This window comes from Chelmon rostratus, chromosome 17 (genome assembly GCF_017976325.1).
Source record: "Chelmon rostratus isolate fCheRos1 chromosome 17, fCheRos1.pri, whole genome shotgun sequence".
NCBI lineage: Eukaryota > Metazoa > Chordata > Actinopteri > Chaetodontiformes > Chaetodontidae > Chelmon > Chelmon rostratus.
The window spans coordinates 22,129,137-22,135,136 of record NC_055674.1 but is presented as its reverse complement, the minus strand read 5'-3'; the positions used below and the strand labels follow the sequence as shown (position 1 = coordinate 22,135,136).

The 6,000-nt window shown below is 43.7% G+C and overlaps 1 protein-coding gene across 1 annotated transcript in view; it reads left to right on the top strand.

The window, feature by feature from the left end:
• Nucleotides 1-6,000, top strand: part of hoxb3a (homeobox B3a) — a 39,331-nt gene that overhangs the window by 9,640 nt on the left and 23,691 nt on the right. The window lies entirely within an intron of this gene.

Sequence of the window (6,000 nt, the reverse complement as noted above, 5' to 3'; positions counted from 1 at the left end):
GCCCCGACCAACACGTCACGTGATTCATTAAATAATTAATGCAGAGGTTGCAGAATAGATATGTATTCGTCAGGAATATAACGGTAAGACATGGTGCTCCTCCAGTGTGTGTGTATCTGACGTCGAAAATCCAACTGTCCTTTCAAAAAAAAAAAGAAAAAAGAAACACAAGCCCCCCTATAGCAGCGGAGAGAGGGGGAGAGAGAGAAAAAAAGCGAGAGAGAGGGGGAGAAGAGGAGACACTGAGAAACGCCAACGGAGAGAGAGAGAGAGAGGAAGAGAAAAGAGGGAAGGAGGCTGCAATAAAACAAATTTGGACGGGTGTGCGTCTTGCGGGTCGTTGTGGACACCGTGAGTATTGCGGAAGGAAGGGGACTGCATGGGGGGAAACCACACTTCTTCTTCCTCATCTTCTACGCCGCTGCGCCGCCTTCGCCCGCATCCCTCTCAGTGAATCATAGGCTATTTTAACATCGTGGTAAATATGCCCAAAAAAATACCCATCTTTCGCCGTCTTTTCTCATCGTGCATGTTGCTGTGGTGTTGTTTACACATCGCCCCCCACCCATCATCATCAGCCATTGTTTATAGGTTGAAGCGGTGCAGCCGCGCAGCCTGCAAACCGGAGAGAGAGAGAGAGAGAGAGAGGAGCAATGCAATGCTAGCCGATGGCTGTTTATATTTTAAGAAGCACTTGGATATTCTCCTCCATCTTTCTCCCATCACCTCCTGTCTACCTCTACATCTCTCTCTATCTGCCTGCCTCTCTGTCCATCCCTCCCTCTCCCTCTCTCTTACTCTCTCTCTCCTCTCTTTTCCCAGCCAGCTACTTCTCTTGATTTATAGCGAGGCAGGGTGTCAGCGTGCGGCCGGGGCTGCCATTGTGTGTTTGTGAGGGAGTGCTGTTGTTTACGGTGCTGCCCGCGATAAATCATGTTTTCCTCCGCTGTGGGAAGACGGTGGGGAAAAATGACGGTCGATGGACCGATGATACACCGAAACGAGGAAGAAGAAGGAGAGGAGGAAGAGACCTCGCCACGGCCGCCGCGGGCTCCTCTTTCGGTTCCGGCTCCGTTTTCCCTGCCTTGCTCTCTTTCTCCTCCTCTACCATGCCCTCTTCCTCCCTCTCACACACACACCACTCCGCCTTTTTACACTTGATTATTACTAGGCGTGTTTTCCTTTTTTCTTGCTCACTATGACAGTGGCTGGCTGTAGCTCCGGGTCTTGATTTACTGCGGCGACCAATTAACGGGGGATTTGTTTAAATTTGGCACACTGGGCACGCCTCGGCCGCCATGAAATCTCATAAAAAGGACCTGCCGGCCAGGAAAGGCTAATATATCTAGCCAGGAGGTGTGAGTGAATCCAAGTAGCTCAGCCAGGGCAGCCAAGCTGAAGATATAAATGACTGAATCCATGGCTTCTCAAGCACAATTAGCCTAGGCCCTGGTTTTAAGTGAAATGCAGCCGTTAAAGTGCTTTCTGCATTGACAGAAGCTAGAACCAGCTTGGCTTTGGAATTTATATTGGCTTCATTCATCTTTCCAAATGTACCTCTATATAGTAATTGTATGGTGAAAGTACTCTAAGAAACAATTCATCTGCTGCTTGTAGTTAAATTTAGAGAAAATGGAGGTGTTTTTATTGTGTCCAGTCAATTTTATTCATAAACCAGACTGTTCACTGACTCTGAGTTCATTTTTTAGAAGTTTTTTTTTTTTTCTCCTTCTCTCTCCATGCATTTTTTTCAATGTGTTTTCTTTGGATGTCTGCTGGAATGGAGCTGGGTGCCATTATTCATGTCAGCACTCAGTGTCTCTGCCTTTGCTCAAATCCTTCACCGTGAATCAGACCTTCTTCTTCTCTTTCAATGTGGCGAGGAAAGTAACATGCAGGGGTGGGGGGGGGATTTTTTTTTCCATTTCTTTGCTGCAAGTTTATATTCACATATATCTCGTATCACATTTGGTGGCATTTCTTTATACATTCTACCTATGGCTACAGAAAATCAAATGCAATGACTCAATGAGACATTGTGAGTTGGTTGTGGTACCATTTTTAGCCTTTCCCATTGCGAGTAGCAAGTCGGGTGGGGTGAGGAGGGGTGGGATGGAATAACGTAATTTCATCGGCTAACCTCATAACTCACTGTAGTAGGTGACGCTTGTGTGGTGCTGTTTTGGTGCGAAGCCAGCTGGCAATATATGCAAAGTGCAATAAGTACAGAGGACATTGAACGCAACATCAATAATTTTATTGCATATACACATCAAACATTCACTTAGAAGACATTATTATTATTATTATTATTATTATTATTATTATTATTATTATTATTATTATTATTATTATTATTATAAGAGTAATAACAACTGTATTACAGGGTGGGATGGATGGATGGATGGATGGATGGATGTGCACCTGAAATCACTTTACAATTACATTTCCAAGGCTGAGCTCTTTCCGATCATCCCCCCCCCCTCTCTGTCTCCCTCCCTGCACGGCCATCACTACCAGTGTAAACCTTAGTGTAACTAAATTAGAGCGGCTCCGCGGCTTCCCATCACATAATAATGGCAGTAGCAGCAAGAGGCAGCGCTTTTCAAAATGTGTATTCCTGCTGTCCGCCGCCGTGTCAAAAACAATATCCCGCCTCATTTCTGTGGACGGAGAGGGAGAGGGAGGAGTGACAAGATGCCTTTCCTTCTTTTTTCATATATATTTAAATATTTTGCAGGGTATCTCGACCTCATATCTGATGTGGGTGGCAGAGAAGAGTTGAAAATATATTTCTAAACGCCGTTCAGGGCGCCTGCTGCGGACATACTCAATGGAGGCAGATTTTGAGCGTGGCCCTGCACTGAGAGCAACTGAAGCTAAGAGGGACGCACAGTTGACGTTCAAAATTAGTCAAATCACTAGTTCCTGACAGTGTTGCATTAAAAAAGTCCTACGTCACACAGTGAAGGGGACACGGCAGCAGAGGCGGTTGGTTTATCTTATCTTATCCCAGGCATGTGTCCACTGTTAAGTGTGTTTTGTCTGGAGAGATAGTTCCAGATCAAACCCAGCTGAAATAGTTCAAATATTTGAAACGGTGTTGAGAAGTGATATCATTCCCTGTCTGACATCCATTATAGCTGCTGCTGCTGCTGCTGCTGCTGCTATCCAGGCTGCAGGAGGGGGACTTCAACTCATGGAGAGCTCGCTGCTTTCACAGATCTCTGACTGAATCCAGCCGAGCTGCACTGTCATCTGTAGTCCAAATGCGAGGAGCATGTTTGTTACCCCACTATGAAAAACACAGATAGACGGCGTTAATGCGTTACAGCGCGGCGTTTTCAACGAGCCAGAAGCCTATTGTGACACCACAAACATTTGAGGCTGAAATTAATGTTTACCCCGAAACCTGCTGCAGGACAAAGGCAGCATTATCAGCTCACTGTGACACCAGGAGAATGAAGGAGGGAGCTGAAAATGTCGCTGCTCTGTGACAAGACGGCTAGTGAGCTTTTGTGTGTGTTAATATATGAATGATTTCTTAAATGTTTGGTGGAAGCATGTTGTTGAAGCTGGAGCGAAATCGGTAAAGGGCAGAATTTGCTGAATTGTGGTGCATTTTAATTAGACTACATTTTTATCATTGTTGCCTTATTTTTATCATTGTTGTTGTTGATTAATTTCACTGCGCGCTGTACTTTAAAAGGTATTGTCTGAAACGGATGAAAATGAGTATGAGTGGGAATGAGAGAGAGACAGAGTATTTATTCCATATGTATTCGCTGCTCATTTAGCAAGTCAGTCACAGCAGCTCAGAGGGAAACTTGGTTCAAATCGTGTCTTTTCAAAGGAAGCTCTAGATCTCGTTTTTCGAAGGCTGAAATACTTAACAAATGGACTGAAATCTGTTTGCATCCACCGTGACTGAAGCATCCTTTTATTGCATATGGTCAAAGACAAGGTCGGTGCAGACCCACGCGTCTGGCAGACCGTGTTGCACAGACACGCATGAAAGCAAGTCGGCACGCGGACAAGACTTCACACAAGGCGCATCTTCCCACTCACGACAGGCAGCCATATTGTCTTCTTCTCCGGTCTTTTCCCACGCAAAAAATACTCCAAGTGTGCCGAGCGACCATTCTGGTAAATGGTTAGTAAATGTCTTTGATTATATATTTTTTTTCTCAACACGCCACTGTAACACTCCATCTCATTAAACATGACTCATTATTTTAAACTAGGTCTCTACAAACGTCGCCCAATTTGAACTTTGAACAGAAAAGGCATAAAACAGAAAAAGATCAAATACACGAAATGTGGGCTGCTCTGCAAGCTTTCCTGTGAATTTCCAGCTAAAGCGCTGTGGGGAAAAAAAAAAAAGAAAAAATCAAGAAAGAAAAGAAAAGGAAAAAAAAGAGGCCTTTAATCAGTGAAAATAAATCCAACAAACGAACAGCCCTCCAGGCAGTGAAAATATCATATCCATATCCTTCAATATCCATAAGATAAGATTGGTGCTTACTGTTACTGCATGGAGTTAATTTAACATTAAGGTTTTACATGTAGGCTCTAATAGTCGCTTGCAGACAAAACCGGTTTAATTTCTCTCCGAATTAACGCGACAAGGCAAAAACCATGGGAGCAATGAAAGCACTTGCGTTTCAAAATGGGACTGGAGCAGGGATTCTTCGAAAACAGTCAAACATAAATCAGACGACCGCTCGCCCTCATAAATCTGCAGCCGCTGGAGGTTAACGAGCCAAAGATTTAAGTGTGTGGGAAATAATGTTAACAAAACACGCTTACATGTGTTCAAGACAACTTTTAGAAACGATATGCCAGGATTTATTAGCAAAGGACAACAGCATGGCATTATTATTATTATTATTATTATTATTATTATTATTATTATTATTATTATTATTATTATTATTAACCCATAGCCTAAATTGCCTTATCTCTTAAAAAGCAGATATCCAGTCTCTTGCTCCATAGGCCAGATACTTCCGGGGCTCTTCCTCGCGCGGAGATGATTACCCGTTCGGAAATAAATCAATAAGAAGCCTCGCGCTAATTTATAATCGTCTGCGCGAGGGCAGTGATTCAAAGCGCGTGAAAAATGATCGGCTGAAACCGTATCCAGAGCCCGCGAGCTGCGCGTTCTTCCTCTTTAGCCGGCCGGCATGCACGAGAGCGATAAGAGAGACCGAGCTGCAGAGCCGGAAATGTTTCCACGAGGAGGGGAACAGGCGCGAGCTTTCCCCTCTCCTTCTCTTTCTTTTATCACAGCGGCCACAGACTAAAAATAACGGCTTTGCTTTCGTGTAATTGAACTTCTCTCTCTCTCATTCTTCGCTCTCCTCGCTTTATCTCTCTCACTCTGTGTGTGTGTGTGTGTGTGTGTGTGTGTGTGTGTGTGTGTGTGTGTGTGTGTGTGTACACGCGTGGGTAGATAACGTAAATACACAGAGAGAGGGAGAGAGAGAACAGAAAATCTGCATCAGTGAATTGTACACGTGAATAAAATACCGTCAAAACGGGGGCGCTCGAAAAAATCTCCAGAAATAAAGAATGCAGTAAGTGTCCAAAAATGTTCAAAGATCATATCTCTTTGAATGGCTGATATATTCATTTGGCTGTCGTAATAATTTCTGTTAATTCTGCATTTAATATCCAATGCTGAATAAAGTGGTATTTTGTGGCCAATATTGTGCTTCCTGAGAATGAAGGCCAAATAATGAGACAGTTTCCGTGATATTCATTCAGCCACTGCTTACCGACATTTGAAATTGAAAGTGAAATGTATTTGGTTACGTTTGCTTTCGTTTAGATTAATATATTATTTAAAAATAAGCATTTCTTTCTCACATAACGGACACACACGATTTTGACTGCAAGTCGCCCAAATCGGACAGACTGTCGAGTGCGTAAACAAGCCAAACACGGCGGACACAGTTCCCTGTGTGGACGTGCGGGTCAAATCACACCGGAATTTCT